This window comes from Haematobia irritans, chromosome 5, assembly GCF_050003625.1.
Source record: "Haematobia irritans isolate KBUSLIRL chromosome 5, ASM5000362v1, whole genome shotgun sequence".
NCBI lineage: Eukaryota > Metazoa > Arthropoda > Insecta > Diptera > Muscidae > Haematobia > Haematobia irritans.
The window spans coordinates 123,238,336-123,256,200 of NC_134401.1; the positions used below are offsets into that span (position 1 = coordinate 123,238,336).

The following is a 17,865-nucleotide window of genomic DNA, read 5'->3' on the forward strand; positions in this document are numbered from 1 at the left end:
TCTATAGAAATTTTAGTCAAAATTTTATTTCTATAGAAATTTTAGTCAAAATTTTATTTCTATAATTTTGTCAAAATTTTATTTCTATAGAAAATGTTGTCAAAATTTTATTTATATAGAAAATTTTGTCAAAATTTTATTTCTATACAAAATTTTGTCAAAATTTTATTGCTATAGAAACTTTTTGAAAAATTTTATTTCTAAAGAAAATTTTCTCAAGATTTTATTTCTAAAGAAAATTTTGTCAACATTTTATTTCTATAGAAAATGTTGTCAATGTTTTATTTAAAAAAAAAATGTCAAAATATTATTTCTATAGAATATTTTGTTAAAATTTTATTTCTATAAAAAATTTTGTCAACATTTTATTTCTATAGAAAATGGTGTCAATGTTTTCTTAAAAAAAAAAAAAAATTAAATTGTCAAAATTTTATTTCTATAGAAAATTTTGTCAACATTTTATTTCTATAGGAAATTTTGTCAAATTTTTTTTCTATAGAAAATTTTATTTCTGTAGGAAATTGTGTCAAAATTTTATTTCTGTGGAAAATATTGTCCAAATTTTGTTTCTATAGAAAATTTTGTCAAAATTCTATTTCTAAAGAAAAATTTCTCAAAATTTTATTTCTAAAGAAAATTTTGTCAACATTTTATTTCTATAGAATATTTTGTAAATATTTTAATTCAATATTTATTTGTAATATCATATCGTACGTAATATTACAGCAAAAAACAAAAGCGTCGATAAATATTCTAACGAAATTTTGAGAAAATTTTAGTAAAAAACTACCGAACAAAAAATCATAGTTTGTAAAATTCTATTTCGATAGAAAATTTCCTTAAAATTTTATATCTATAAAATATTTTTTTAAATTTTGGTTTCTATAGAAAATTTTCTCAATTTTTTGTTTCAAAAAAAAAAATGTCAAAATTTTATTTCTATAGAAAATGTTTGAAAAATTTTATTTCTAAAGAAAATTTTCTCAAAATTTTATTTCTAAAGAAATTTTTGTCAACATTTTCTTTCTATAGAAAATTTTGTCAATATTTTATTTTAAAAAAATTTTGTCAAAATATTATTTCTATAGAAAATTTTGTCAATATTTTATTTTAAAAAAATTTTGTCAAAATATTATTTCTATAGAAAATTTTGTCAAAATTTTATTTCTATAGAAAATTTTGTAAAAATTTTATTTCTAAAGAAAATTTTGTCAACATTTTATTTCTATAGAAAATTTCGTCTATATTTATTTCAAAACAAATTTTGTCAAAATTTTATTTCTATAGAAAATTTTGTCAAAATTTTATTTCTACAGAAAATTTTGTCAAAACTTTATTTCTATAGAAAAATTAGTCAACATTTTATTTCTATAGATAATTTTGTCAAAATTTTATTTCTATAGAAAGTTGTGTAAAAATTTTATTTCTATGGAAAATTTTGTCAACATTTTATTTCTAAAGGGTGATTCTTTTGAGGTTAGGATTTTCATGCATTAGTATTTGACAGATCACGTGGGATTTCAGACATGGTGTCAAAGAGAAAGATGCTCAGTATGCTTTGACATTTCATCATGAATAGCCGAACGATCTGCCACAACGTCGAATTTTCAGTGAATGGGCCCTAGAAAAGTTGGCAGAAAATCCGCTTTTTTATCGACAAATTTTGTTCAGCGATGAGGCTCATTTCTGGTTGAATGGCTACGTAAATAAGCAAAATTGCCGCATTTGGAGTGAAGAGCAACCAGAAGCCGTTCAAGAACTGCCCATGCATCCCGAAAAAAGCACTGTTTGGTGTGGTTTGTACGCTGGTGGAATCATTGGACCGTATTTTTTCAAAGATGCTGTTGGACGCAACGTTACGGTGAATGGCGATCGCTATCGTTCGATGCTAACAAACTTTTTGTTGCCAAAAATGGAAGAACTGAACTTGGTTGATATGTGGTTTCAACAAGATGGCGCTACATGCCACACAGCTCGCGATTCTATGGCCATTTTGAGGGAAAACTTCGGAGAACAATTCATCTCAAGAAATGGACCGGTAAGTTGGCCACCAAGATCATGCGATTTGACGCCTTTAGACTATTTTTTGTGGGGCTACGTCAAGTCTAAAGTCTACAGAAATAAGCCAGCAACTATTCCAGCTTTGGAAGACAACATTTCCGAAGAAATTCGGGCTATTCCGGCCGAAATGCTCGAAAAAGTTGCCCAAAATTGGACTTTCCGAATGGACCACCTAAGACGCAGCCGCGGTCAACATTTCAATGAAATTATCTTCAAAAAGTAAATGTCATGGACCAATCTAACGTTTCAAATAAAGAACCGATGAGATTTTGCAAATTTTATGCGTTTTTTTTAAAAAAAAAGTTATCAAGCTCTTAACAAATCACCCTTTATAGATAATGTTGTCAAAATTTTATTACTATAGAAAGTTTTGTCAAAATTTTATTTCTAAAGAAATTTTTCTCAAAATTTTATTTCTAAAGAAAATTTTGTCATCATTTTATTTCTATAGAAAATTTTGTCAATATTTGATTTCAAAAAAAAAAAATGTCAAAATATTATTTCTATAGAAAATTTTGTCAAAATTTGATTTCTATAGAAAATTTTGTCAAAATTTGATTTCTATAGAAAATTTTGTCAAAATTTTATTTCTATAGAAAATTTTGTCTACAGTTTATTTCTATAGAAAATTTTGTCAAAATTTTATTTCTATAGAAAATTTTGTCTACAGTTTATTTCTATAGAATATTTTGCCAATATTTTATTAAAAAAAAATTGTCAAAATATTATTTCTATAGAAAATTTTTTCAAATTTTTATTTCTATAGAAAATTTTTTCAAAATTTTATTTCTATCGAAAATTTTGTCAAAATTTTATTTCTATAGAAAATTTTTGTCAAAATTTTATTTCTATAGAAAATTTTGTCAACATTTTATTTCTATAGAAAATTTTGTCAAAATTTTATTTCTATAGAAAATTTTATTTCTGTAGGAAATTTTGTCAAAATTTTATATCCATTCAAAATATTGTCCAAATTTTATTTCTATAGAAAATTTTTGCAAAATTTTATTTCTAAAGAAAATTTTGTCAAAATTTTATTTCTAAAGAAATTTTTCTCAAAAATTTATTTCTAAAGAAAATTTTGTCAAATTTTATTTCTGTAAAAAATTTTGTCAACATTTTATTGCTATAGAAAATTTTCTCACAATTTTATTTCTAAAGAAAGTTTTGTCATCATTTTATTTCTATAGAAAATTTTGTCAATATTTTATTTCAAAAAAAAAATTGTCAAAATATTATTTCTATAGAAAATTTTTGTCAAAATTTGATTTCTATAGAAAATTTTATCAAAATTTGATTTCTATAGAAAATTTTGTCAAAATTTTATTTCTATAGAAAATTTTGTCAAAATTTTATTTCTATAGAAAATTTTGTCAAAATTTTATTTCAATAGGAAATTTTATTTTTGCAGGAAATTTTGTCAAAATGTTATTTCTGTGGAAAATATTTCCCAAATTTTATTTCTATAGAAAAAATTTTGCAAAATTTTATTTCGAAAGAAAATTGTCTAAAAATTTTATTTCTAAAGAAAATTTTTTCAAAATTTTATTTCTGTGGAAAATATTTTCCAAATTTTATTTCTGTGGAAAATATTGTCCAAATTTTTCTTTCTATAAAAAATTTTGTCAAAATTTTTTTTCTATAGGAAATTTTATCAACATTTTATTTCTGTGGAAAATATTGTCCAAATTTTATTTCTATGGAGAATTTTTGCAAAATGTTATTTTTATAGAAAATTGTTGTAAAAATTTATTTCTATAAGTTTGTGAAAATTTTATTTCTATAGAAAATTTTGGTAACATTTTATTCCATAGAAAATTTACTTGCAAAAACTGCATAAAATAAAAGATTTTTATAAGCCAAAATTAAGTCCTTCTCCGAAAGAGTATTTTTGGATGTGCATTAAAAGCAATAATTTACGAAGAACTTCCTATAGTGTTAGCTGCGATTCCCCATTGTTAAAACCAGGAATATGTAATACCCTGGTGTACTTTTTAACTACTCACGAAGTTACACCCTCTCATAGAAGAAAAAAATCAACTAAAAGTAAAGGAAAAAATCATTGCCGCCAAATCATTACCTACGCCGCCAATCATGACCTACGTTTAGTTCATAAAATGTTTGCGACATACTTAAGAAAAGTAAGATTTCATTAGGCCGTGGAAATTTTCAAACAAAAAAATTAAATTTATTTCGAAACAAATAATTTTTTTGCAATAAAAATAAATGAAATTTAGCGTTAGTTTAACTACGCCCAATATAATCAGTACGTGAAAATAATTTTGTATTGTTTGCATTTTTCTTTTTCTTGTGTGTTGAAATACTTCTTATACATACAACAATAAATTATCATGAATTTAATTTAAATTAAAATCAATAAAATCCATCGGACCTACCTCAAATTTCTTCGAATTTACAAAATTCCATGCCGTTCATAAATAAAACTAATTTTAATTAAAATATCATCACATTTTTCTTCTTCCCCCATCCATTTCCCCTTTAGCTGATGTGTGGTAACACATATTTCTATTGAAAGCTCATAAATTTAATTAATTTTCCATAAATATTATGTGATAATTTTTTTGTTTTCTCCAAATTATGCCACATGCCAAGAGAAGACAATTCTTTCTCCCCGCAGACCAGACCACACCAAGAAACCGTGGTAATTATTTAACAATAAATTTCTATTCCCACCCTCCATTTAAATGGCAATTAATGTAAAACATGCATTTTCTCACACACACCTACAAACAAACAGGTTTGTTATTGTATTTTTGTCTTAAAGAGGGGGGTCATAGAGCAAAACACTATGCCGCTAAAGACTCTCCCATACTGCACTGCACATTGTGTATACGCACCCTGTTTCGGTGTGCTACATTAAAATAAAAACAATGAGAAAAGTCCCATTCTAAATGAGAATGCATTCCAAGGTGGCATAGATTCACGTTCTTGGAGGCTGGGAATTTAGAGAACCGGCATATGAAAACAATTTTATGTGTGGATTTCCTGCATTTTGATGGATTATGTGTAATAAATTTTATTTTTTGTTTCTTGGACTTTGTGCTTGCTAGACGATGAACAACATGTGTATATTAGGGTGAATACACGAAAAATCAACTACTTCATATAAATTTAGAAATTTTAGAAATTTCAATCAAATTAGGGTAAAACCCCATATAAGTCTATATCGAAATATATATATGGGAGCTATATCTAAATCTGAACCGATTTCTTTCAAAATCAATAGGGTTATATTCTGAGCCAAAACACATACTTGTGCCAAATTTAAAGTCGATTGGACTAAAACTGCGACCTAGACTTTGGTTACAAAAATGTGTTCACGGACAGACGAACATGGCTATATCGACTCAGGAGCCCACTCTGAGCATTTTTGCCAAGACACCATGTGTCTATCTCGTCTCCTTCTGGGTGTTGCAAACATATGCACTAACTTATAATACCCTGTTCCACAGTGTGGAGCAGGGTATATTTAAATTAAAATTTAAATTAAAATTAAATTAAATTTAAATTAAAATTAAATTAAAACTAAAACAAAATTTGAAAATAAAATTAGAATTGTTGAAATTAAAGCTAACATAAAAATTGAAATTGAAATTATATTTAAAATATATATTGATATTAAAAGTAATGCAACAGACTTCACATCGTTAGGAATTTAAAAGTGAAATTAAAATTAAAATAAAAATTAAATTTACTCTAACAATAAAATTGAAATTAAAACCAAATTGAAATTAAAATTGAATTTAATATTAAACTTAATTATAAATTAAGATGGTTCGTACTGTTCGAAATCAACGTCATTCATATAGGCTTAGAAAATCAGTGAAATATACACAATAAAAATTCCAATTTGTTTAATCAACATTAAATATTATATCAGTTAAGTCAATGATTGAGAATTTTTAAATTTTTAATTAAAAAAATAATTGACAGAATTAACTTTTTACTCAAACACGAAAGACTAAGTCAGACAAATTATAGAAAAATTTTCCAATTTTTGTAATTTTTACTTTTTAAAATTATTTGAAACCATAAATTTCAATTAAAAAATTATTGAAATTTGCTAATAAAATCAATTTGGCATCAATATTTTACTGATGCCCAAATAAAACTGTGATTGATACTATCATTTTCGTGATTAAGGACATTTCAATTTAAAAAAAGTAGATCGATTAACTTCTTGAATGAAACAGAAAAAAAATTTTCTGTGTAGGTTCATCTCAACCTATTATTTCACCGCCACCACATGCCTATAAAAATATTTATTAAATCTCCCTATGGAAAGCGATTCTAATGTTGAAATCGACGATAAGAGCCAAATCCGTTGAGTAACGAAACATTTTCGATTATTGTTTATTTTTCTTTGGAAAATCGGATGCATTTGGCACAATGTGTATGAGAATTATTAACTAAGTGATTTATGGCCATTGTTATGGCTGTTGACATTTACATATTTTTCTTGGCGTTATGCTAAATAAATATATAGGCCATTTATGCTACATACGCCAGTCTTTCTTTGGTTCAATTCATTCTCAAGGAATATCAACAACTATCGAAATGACTACCAAAAAAAAAAAACAAAAAAAAAAATCACTAAGCGCTAAACATTCAGACGATATTATGGCACTTGTTGTGTATAAAATTCTCTACTTATAGATTCTATGCCCGTCTGTTGGTCTGCCTTGTTGTCTATTTATTCAGTGGGCCAGTGGATGTCTGTCTATTCATCCATCCCGCCTGTCTCTAAATGTTAAATGAGACATGGCTTTCAGACACTTTTTACACAATTCCATTTGTTAGTTTAAATTCATTTGTGTGATATTACAGTGGCAGAACATGATTTATATTTTTGAAATAATTAAATCAAAAATAAATTCCAACTAAATAAGGTATTTGAAAAATTATGATAATATTATATACTTAAAGTTTTGTATGCAACTTACATGAATATTAATTTATTCAAATGTAATTTTATTTAAATTGAAAGTTCACAAGTTTAAGATTAAGTTTTATTTTATTTTTAATTTTTATTTTAATTTTAATTTTAATTTTAATTTTAATTTTAATTTTAATTTTAATTTTAATTTTAATTTTAATTTTAATTTTAATTTTAATTTTAATTTTAATTTTAATTTTAATTTTAATTTTAATTTTAATTTTAATTTTAATTTTAATTTTAATTTTAATTTTAATTTTAATTTTAATTTTAATTTTAATTTTAATTTTAATTTTAATTTTAATTTTAATTGTAGTTTTAGTTTTAGTTTTAGTTTTAGTTTTAGTTTTAGTTTTAGTTTTAGTTTTAGTTTTAGTTTTAGTTTTAGTGTTAGTTTTAGTTTTAGTTTTAGTTTTAGTTTTAGTTTTAGTTTTAGTTTTAGTTTTAGTTTTAGTTTTAGTTTTAGTTTTAGTTTTAGTTTTAGTTTTAGTTTTAGTTTTAGTTTTAGTTTTAGTTTTAGTTTTAGTTTTAGTTTTAGTTTTAGTTTTAGTTTTAGTTTTAGTTTTAGTTTTAGTTTTAGTTTTAGTTTTAGTTTTAGTTTTAGTTTTAGTTTTAGTTTTAGTTTTAGTTTTAGTTTTAGTTTTAGTTTTAGTTTTAGTTTTAGTTTTAGTTTTAGTTTTAGTTTTAGTTTTAGTTTTAGTTTTAGTTTTAGTTTTAGTTTTAGTTTTAGTTTTAGTTTTAGTTTTAGTTTTAGTTTTAGTTTTAGTTTTAGTTTTAGTTTTAGTTTTAGTTTTAGTTTTAGTTTTAGTTTTAGTTTCAGTTTCAGTTTCAGTTTCAGTTTCAGTTTTAGTTTTAGTTTTAGTTTTAGTTTTAGTTTTAGTTTTAGTTTTAGTTTTAGTTTTAGTTTTAGTTTTAGTTTTAGTTTTAGTTTTAGTTTTAGTTTTAGTTTTAGTTTTAGTTTTAGTTTTAGTTTTAGTTTTAGTTTTAGTTTTAGTTTTAGTTTTAGTTTTAGTTTTAGTTTTAGTTTTAGTTTTAGTTTTAGTTTTAGTTTTAGTTTTAGTTTTAGTTTTAGTTTTAGTTTTAGTTTTAGTTTTAGTTTTAGTTTTAGTTTTAGTTTTAGTTTTAGTTTTAGTTTTAGTTTTAGTTTTAGTTTTAGTTTTAGTTTTAGTTTTAGTTTTAGTTTTAGTTTTAGTTTTAGTTTTAGTTTTAGTTTTAGTTTTAGTTTTAGTTTTAGTTTTAGTTTTAGTTTTAGTTTTAGTTTTAGTTTTAGTTTTAGTTTTAGTTTTAGTTTTAGTTTTAGTTTTAGTTTTAGTTTTAGTTTTAGTTTTAGTTTTAGTTTTAGTTTTAGTTTTAGTTTTAGTTTTAGTTTTAGTTTTAGTTTTAGTTTTAGTTTTAGTTTTAGTTTTAGTTTTAGTTTTAGTTTTAGTTTTAGTTTTAGTTTTAGTTTTAGTTTTAGTTTTAGTTTTAGTTTTAGTTTTAGTTTTTGTTTTTGTTTTTGTTTTAGTTTTAGTTTTATTTTAATGTCAACTTTAATTTTAATTTAATCTTAATTTTATTTTTAATTTATTTATTTATATATTTTTTATAAAATAGTGTTTCTTTAATTTATTGATGCATTGTGTAGATATTTGCTAATAGTATAAAATTTAATTTCATCATTTTAATTTTATTTTTAATTTAAGTTTTAATTTTAATTTTAATTTTATTTTAATGTCAACTTTAATTTTAATTTAATATTAATTTTATTTTTAATTTATTTATAAATATATATTTTTTATAAAATAGTGTTTCTTTAATTTATTGATGCATTGTGTAGATATTTGTTAATTGTATAAAATTTAATTTCATCTTGAAGTTACGAACAAAAAACAAAAAAAAAAAAAAAAACTATGGCCTAACAAAAATTTTTATTTCTTTCGACACGAAAACAAGTGCTGAAAGAGAAATACTAACGATATAATATGTATGTACTTGACGGACAAGTGTCCCTCTATCCGTCCGACAAACCCTATCCAGCGTCAATTTCAGATTGTGTAAGAAAAATATTTTAGGTTTCTTTTTCTTTTAATTTTCATTTTCGTGTTCTTACTTTCACTATTATCGTACCTTTCACTATTATCGTACATTTGTTTACACGGTATATATTTCCTATGAATAGATGTGTCTGTTTATTTTATATATGTATTTTTGATATATTTTGACGGCTGCTCTTGTTGAAGATTTATTTTCAAGCAAATTATATTTTTATGTAAGGAAACTAGGCTAACAGCCAAATCTTTGGGTAAGAGAAAAAATTAACCCTCAGCATTTTTTCTCTTACCCAAAGAAAAGAAAGAAATACAAAATTTGTTATAAGAAATTTAAATTGAGAATTCGATTCTTAATGCATCATAAATTCTTCAGTGATCAGACATTTTCAACTACAGTTGTTTGTATTTATATAAACGAAGTTTATTTTAATACATTTGTGTATGCATTACACACTGGTTTATAAATAGAAATCGTAAATTGTGTGGCGTTGAGTATAAGATATACATGGCCCAGTAGATCAGTGTTGCCAGAAGTAGGCGAAATTTCCTATATGTTTATCCTAATATTTAGCGTCTTGTAGAGACGTGGGAGCACAATGTACACACTTTTTCAATCAAAACAATGTTTAGTAATTTTTACATTTTGGAGGCTTTAGAAGAGGAAATTAGAAGTTCTAGAGGAGGAAATTAGAAACCAAAACAATCTACCAAAATTTGAAGAACACCTTATCAGAAATCTACCAAACAATTTTTTCTCTATAATATTTTGTCAAAATTGTATTTCTATAGAAAATTTTGTAAAAATTTTATTTCTATAGAAAATTTTGTCTAAATTTTCTTTTCATAAAAAAATTTGTCAAAATTTTATTTCCATAAAAAAATTTGCCAAATTTTATTTCTATATAGAAAATTTTGTCAAAATTTTATTTCTATAGAAAATTTTTTCAAAATTCTCTACCAAACAAAATTTTCTATAGAATATTTTCTCAAAATTGTATTTCTATAGAAAATTTTCTCAAAATTTTATTTCTATAGAAAATTTTCTCAAAATTCTCTACCAAACAAAATTTTCTATAGAATATTTTGTCAAAATTGTATTTCTATAGAAAATTTTGTAAAAATTTTATTTCTATAGAAAATTTTGTCTAAATTTTATTTTCATAAAAAATTTTCTCAAAATTTTATTTCCATAAAAAATGTTATTTCTATACAAAATGTTGTCAAAACTTTATTTCTAAAGAAAATTTTGCCAAAATTTGATTTCTGTAGATACAAAATGCCAGAAGATGGTTAGTGGCACTAACCGAAATATTGGCAATAAATATTAAAACAAATCAATAATCGATTATTTCTATGAACTCAAGCCGAACAAAATAAGTAATCAATATTTATTTCTATACAAATTTTTGTCAAACTTTTATTTCTATAGAAAATTTTGTGACATTTTTATTTCTATAGAAAATTTTATTTCCATAAGAAATTTTGTCAAAATTTTATTTCTATAACAGATTTTGTCAAAATTTCATTTCTTAAGATTTTATTTCTATAGAAATTTTTGTCAAAATTTTATTTCTATAGACACATTTTGCCAAAAGTTTATTTCTATAGAAAAATTTGTTAAAATTTTATTTCTATAGAAAATTTTGTCAAAATTTTATTTTTATAGAAAATGTTGTCAAAATTTTATTTCTGTAGAAAATTTTGTCAAAATTTTATTTCTATAGCAAATTTTGTCAAAAGTTTATTTTTAGAGAAATTTTTTTTTCAAAATTTTATTTCTATAGAAAATTTTGTCAAAATTTTATTACTATAGAATTTTATTTCAAAATTTTATTTCTATAGAAAATTTTCTGAAAATATTATTTCTATTGAAAATTCTGTCAAAATTTTATTTGACAACATTTTGTATAGAAAATTCTGTCAAAATTTTGTTTCTATACAAAATGTTGTCAAAATTTTATTTCTATAGAAAATTTTCTCCAAATTTTATTTCTATTGAAAATTCTGTCAAAATTTTATTTCTATAGAAAATTATGTCAAAATTTTATTTCTATACAAAATGTTGTCAAACTTTTATTTCTATAGAAAATTTTGTCAAAATTTTATTTCTTTTAAAATTTTTTTATGAAAATTTTCTAAAACTTTTATGTGTCTTTCATGTTACGATACCCATTTTTAAGTTCAATTACTTAATTGTAAGGACAACACGACTTCATTGAAAAATTTATCGACCTTTAGGCAAGGAAAAAACTTTATATTAGAGAAATGCGTCTTCTATGCTAAGCAAAATTTGCATTCGTATTTTAATGACATGAAATCTTTGACCTCACGACAATATTATTTTTTTCAGTGTATAAAGGTTTTCCTTTCCCCTATACATACAATTAAAACTGACTCGATATATATCTATATCTGAACCGATTTCAATAAAATTTGGCATACGTGACTATAGTACTAATTGTTCTCCTTGTGCAAAATTTCAAGCAAATTAGGGTTAAACTCTGGCTTCTGTGACCATATATGTGAATATCGAGCGAAAGATATATACGTGGGAGCTATATCTAAATCTGAACCGATTTCTTCCAAAATCAATAGGGTTCTATTCTGATTCAAAAGAGAAACTTATGCAAAATTTGAACTATCGATTGAACCAAAACTGTGACCTGGATTTTGATTACAAAAATGTGTTCACACACAAACGGACATGGCTAGATCGACTCAGGGGCCGGCCCTGAGCAATATTGCCAAAGACATCATATGTCTATCTCGTCTCCTTCTGGTTGTTGCAAACATATGCCCTAACTAATAATACTCTGTTTCACAGTGTGGCGCAGGGTATAGTTAAATACTATATTTGCCTCTAAATTCTATGTATTAGGGAAGAGAAAGTGTTGAAAAGTAAATTAATGTTTGGTAAAAAAACAAGTTTGTGAGCATGTTTTATGAGCAAGATGTCAACGTTTATCACAAAAATAATATATCGTTCTGCCAAACAAGCATTTTCACCGCGACAAGAAAATTCAAAAATATTGGCTTTAGTCTGAAACTTCATTTGGGAAAATATATTTATTTTTGCTTGTATATATAATGTAGTCAATTAATCAAATAACTTTTTAATATGTTTGCTCTTATAATAATACAATATTTTCTTCTTCATTTCAGGTGCGTTTTAAATTCATTTAAACTTAAAACTGGTAAGATACAATTTCAGAATATTTCTCAGTATAATCCTATTTATATTTAAACGAAATCTATATTGGTCAGTTTAAAAATTAATTTCATTTCATTTATTATTATAAACCATAAATTCTGCAATACATACCATAGATACAAAAGGTGTATATATGATGATAATATTTCCCACAGGCTGACGTTATTGACGTCCCAGTGACGTCAATACCAACTAGAAGAGTTCTCAATTACCAAAGAATATTATACAAAAAAAAAAATATTCTCCTTCCAATTTCTTCTTAATATTTGGCCTTGAAAGAGATAAACGATGTGTAAATGATTTTTCCTCGGTTTGGCTTCATTCCATGGTAAAAAGTCTCACATGTAGGTGGATTATGTTGCCAAATCACCTTGGCTTTTTCTATATACATATAAAGTACACATGAAGTATACAAGAATATTTTAATTAACAAAAAAATTATAATATTCATTACGTTTAATTAATTTTCTCTCATAGGTTTGGTCAAAACAACACGTTCGTTGTTGCCAAACAATTTCGGAGGTGTCTACACAGTTGTATTCACATTTTCAATTTGGTATTGAAATGTATTCGAAATAAACATTATACAATTTTTTTTTATATAATACACTCCTCTTGAGGGCAGACTACGTCAATGTGATGTAGCAAAAGATCGCATGAAATTCATTATGATATAAACCGATCCCCAGATCCCCAATGAAAATTTTTACTTGAAGTATGTATATGTCCTCTTATAACCATACAAATCGACACCCAGAGTTGACCTCCGAATCCTTTGGGAGGAGCAAATTTCATTCGATCCAGTTGAAATTTGCTACGTAATATTAGTATATGCCCTTTAACAACCATATAAAAAGTGTTTGATAACGATCCAAAATTATATCTAGCTCCCATATAAACATATCCCCGGATTTGACCTTCGCACCTCATGAAGGAGCAAATTTCATCCGATGCGGTTAAAATTCGGTACGTGATGTCGGTATATGCGTTTTAATAAGTTTTCATATCGATTCATAATTTTATATAACGCCAATATATACCTAATCCGAAGATTTTACTTCTGGAGCGTCATGAAGGACCAAGTTTCATTAGGTCGCGTTGAATTTGGGCTTCAAATTACCATACGAAAATTGGTACATGTCGGTGCAAACCGATCAAGAATTGTGGCTTATGTAGGTATTTAATCTTACTTTTTTTATTTAATGTATACTCCATATGCAAATTAGGAACCTGAAATGTAGATCCACAAAGTGATGCTGGGTATAAGATAGTCGACTCCGCTTGACTTTAGACTTTCCTTTTTTGTTGTATGTGTATTTTTGCTGTTGTTTTACCATAATGTTTGCACGTAATGGTTATAATCAATAGATGTAATATGACATTTAGGACGTTATTTCTGTTTCGCAAAATCATTACAACAGTCAACTAGAAATCATACTCTGATTCTTAGGGGAATTTTCCAAAAAAAGAAAAAACATCGTACAAATATTTTACATTTCAGATATATCATACAAGAACTGCACAATGAGATATTTTATTTGTATTGTCCTTTCAATGCTCTTACTATTTACGTGTGCTGTACACTTCTGTAAAAATGTTATTTACAATTTTACGAATACATACTGCGTGGTATGCTTTATTAAATTTATTTCAAATAAATTTAAATCAACAATCCAGCATGCAATATATTTTTCTGTTTGCGAATTGTATTCATTGATTGTTTTTCAATAGCAGCCAATTGTTTGCGTTTTACCAGTAGCCATGGCAGCGCTGGATGTGACTCTATTGTCAGGGGCGAGGTGATGAAAGTCATAATGAAAAATTACCTCAGACCGCTATGGCACTAGCCACAGAAAAATTATTGAAATGATTAATTGTAGTTCACATTTTTCATTTGCGTTTACGCAAATTAAGAACTTCTGTTTGGCTAGAAAGCAATGCTTTCATGTTTCCTCCTATGGTTATTGGATATTGCATGGATACAATAGGTGAAGGATTGAGTTCCTTGGTAAGATCAATAAAGGTCCTGTGTATGGCATATGACTGATTTATTTATTAGTTTATGATCACTCCTAAAAGCGACAATTTATATGGATGTATAGATATATCCAAATTTTTTTATAAAAATATGTCAACATTTTAGTCAAAATATTATTTCTATAGAAAATTTTGTTAAAATTTTATTTCTATAGAAAATTTTGTTAAAATTTTATTTCTATAGAAAATTTTGTTAAAATTTTATTTCTATAGAAAATTTTGTTAAATTTTTTTCTATAGAAAATGTTGTTATTTTTTTTTTCTATGGAAAATTTTGTAAAAATTTTATCTCTATAACAATTTTGTCACAATTTTATTTCTATAGAAAATTTTGTCAAATGTTATTTCTATTTTGTCAAATTTTATTTGTATAGAAAATTTGGTCAAAATTTTATTTGTATAGAAAATTTTGTCAAAATTTTATTTCTATAGCAATTTTTTTTAATTTTATTTCTCTAGAAAATTTTGTCAAAATTATATTTCTATAGAAAATTTTGTAAAAATTTTATTTCTATAGAAAATTTTATTTCTATGGAAAATTTGGTCAACATGTTATTTGTATAAAAAATTTTCTCAACATTTTTTTTTCTATAGTAAATTGTGTCAAAATTGTATTTCTATCGAAAATTTTGTCAAAATTTGATTTCTATAGAAAATTTGGTCAAAATTTTATTTCTATAGAAAATTTTGTCAACATTTTATTTCTATAGCAATTTTTTTTAATTTTATTTCTCTAGAAAATTTTGTCAAAATTATATTTCTATAGAAAATTTTGTGAAAATTTTATTTCTATAGAAAATTTTATTTCTATGGAAAATTTGGTCAAAATTTTATTTCTATAGAAAATTTTGTTAAAATTTTATTTCTATAGAAAATTTTGTAAAAATTTTATTTCTATAGAAAATTTTGTCAAAATTTTATTTCTATAGAAAATTTTGTCAACATTTTATTTCTATAGAAAGTTTCGTCAAAATTTTGTTTCTCTAGAAAATTTTCTCAACATTTTATTTCTCTAGAAAATTTTCTCAGAATTTTTTTCTATACATAGTAAATTTTGTCTAATTTTTGTTTCTATAGTAAATTTTGTCAAAATTTTATTTTTATAGAAAATTTTGTCAAAATTTTATTTTTATAGAAATTTTTGTCAAAAGTTTATTTCTATAGAAAATTTTGTCAAATGTTTATTTCTATAGAAAATTTTGTCAAAATTTTATTTCTATGGAAAATTTTTTCAAAATTTTATTTCTATAGAAAATTTTGTCAAAATTTTAATTTCTATAGCAATCAAACTTCGTGAAATTTTGGCAATTTTTTTTTTCTAAAGAAAATTTTGTCAAAATTTTATTTCTATAGAAAATTTTGTCAAAATTTTATTTCTATAGAAAGTTTCGTCAAAATTTTGTTTCTCTAGAAAATTTTCTCAACATTTTATTTCTCTAGAACATTTTCTCAACGTTTTATTTCTCAAAAAAATTTTCTCAGCATTTTTTTTTCTATACATAGTAAATTTTGTCTAATTTTTTTTTCTATAGTAAATTTTTGCAAAATTTTATTTCTATAGAAAATGTTGTCAAAATTGTATTTCTATTGAAAATTTGTTAAAAATTTATTTTCCCTAGAAAATTTTGTCAAAATTTTATTTTTATAGAAATTTTTGTCAAAAGTTTATTTCTATAGAAAATTTTGTCAAATGTTTATTTCTATAGAAAATTTTGTCAAAATTTTTTTTCTATAGTAAATTTTTGCAAAATTTTATTTCTATAGAAAATTTTGTAAAAATTTTATTTCTATAGAAAATTCTGTAAAAATTTTATTTCTATAGAAAATTTTGTCAAAATTTTATTTCTATAGAAAATTTTGTCAAAATTTTATTTCTATAGAAAATTCTGTAAAAATTTTATTTCTATTGAAAATTTTGTCAAAATTTTATTTCTATAGAAAATTCTGTAAAAATTTTATGTCTATAGAAAAATTTGTCAAAATTATATTTGTATAAAAAATTTTGTTAAAATTTTATTTCTATGGAAAATTTTGTGTAATAGAAAGTTTTGTCAAATTTTAATTTCTATAGCAATCAAACTTCGTGAAATTTTGCCAAATTTTTTTTTCTATAGAAAATTTTGTCAAAATTTTATTTGTATAGAAAATTTTGTCACAAATTTATTTCTATGGAAAATTTTGTCAAAATTTTATTTCTATAAGGAATTTTGTCAAAATTTCATTTCTATAGAAAATTTTGTCAAAATATTATTTCTCTAGAAAATTTTCTCAAATTTTTATTTCTCTAGAAATTTTTCTTAACATATTATTTCTCTAGAAACTTTTCCTAACATATTATTTCTCTAGACAATTTTCTCAGAATTTTTTTCTATACATAGTAAATTTAGTGGCTTCACTGCAATGTGGAACGCCGTTCAGACTCGGGTTTAAAGAGGAGGTCCCTTGTCATTGAACTTAACATGGAATCGGGCAGCACTCAGTGATAAGAGAGAAATTCACCAATGTGGTATCACAATGGACTGAATAGTCTAAGTGAGCCTGATACATCGGGCTGCCACCTATCCTACATAGTAAATTTTGTCTAATTTTTTTTCTATAGAAAAAAAAAAATTTCATTCGTATAGAAAATTTTGTAAAAAATTTTATTCGTATAGAAAATTTTGTCAACACTTTATTCCTACAGAAAATTTTGTCAAAATTTTATTTCTATAGAAAATTTTGTCATAATTTTATTTCTATAGAAAATTCTGTAAAATTTTTATTTCTATGGAAAATTTTGTCAAAATTATATTTCTTTAGAAAGTTTTGTCAAAATTTAATTTCTATTGCAATCAAACTGTGTGAAATCTTGTCAAATTTTTTTTCTATAGAAAAATTTCTCAAGATTTTATTGCTCTAGAAAAATTTGTCAAGATTTAATTTCTATAGAAAATTTTGTCAAGATATAATTTCTATAGAAAATTTTGTCAAAATTGTATTTCTATGGAGAATTTTCGTAAAATGTTAGTTTTATAGTTTTATTGTGCTATGTACAGTTGTTTCTTTTTGGTGAATAAAACTATAAAGCAAATAAATGGAATTTATTTCAATCAAAATTTAATTTAATTTATTTTAAAATTACATCTTTTAAGCATTTAAATTGCTTTTTAGTTCTTCTGATTGGCTCACTCACTTAGAGTGTGAAGTGACAACAGCACTTGCTGCCTACAGCTTATTTGTCTTTCCAATCTATATTATTCACATTTTATTTTAAAGTTTTGTTTTACATCTATTAAATACGATCAGTGTTTCAATCTATTTTTATATGAAATCAATTACAATTTAAATAATTAAATATAGATTTTAGCTTGAAATTTTCTTCGTTTTTTTATTTATGGCACATTGTTTTTTGCTCAAAACTTTATTTGTTTAATTGCCAATTCATAAACTTCTTCTATATAAATATTTTGCAGTTAAAGTTTAAAACAAATATACATAACAAAAATATTCCGATTATTTTCACACATTAAGTGATAGTAAACAGTTCATAAAAAAAATGAAAATAATAAAAAAAACTAAAAATATTACAC

At 23.6% G+C, this 17,865-nt stretch overlaps 1 protein-coding gene across 26 annotated transcripts in view; it reads left to right on the forward strand.

Annotated features, from left to right (window-relative positions):
- Zasp52 (Z band alternatively spliced PDZ-motif protein 52) overlaps positions 1-17,865 on the forward strand; it is a 510,804-nt gene that overhangs the window by 85,245 nt on the left and 407,694 nt on the right. For 5 of the 26 annotated variants that reach the window (XM_075313769.1, XM_075313766.1, XM_075313768.1 and 2 more), the window contains one exon: positions 12,211-12,242. The exons of the other annotated variants lie outside the window; for them this stretch is intronic. The gene's annotated coding sequence lies outside the window, so the exon portion shown is untranslated. The remainder of the gene's footprint in view (positions 1-12,210; positions 12,243-17,865) is intronic. 26 annotated transcript variants of the gene reach the window in all.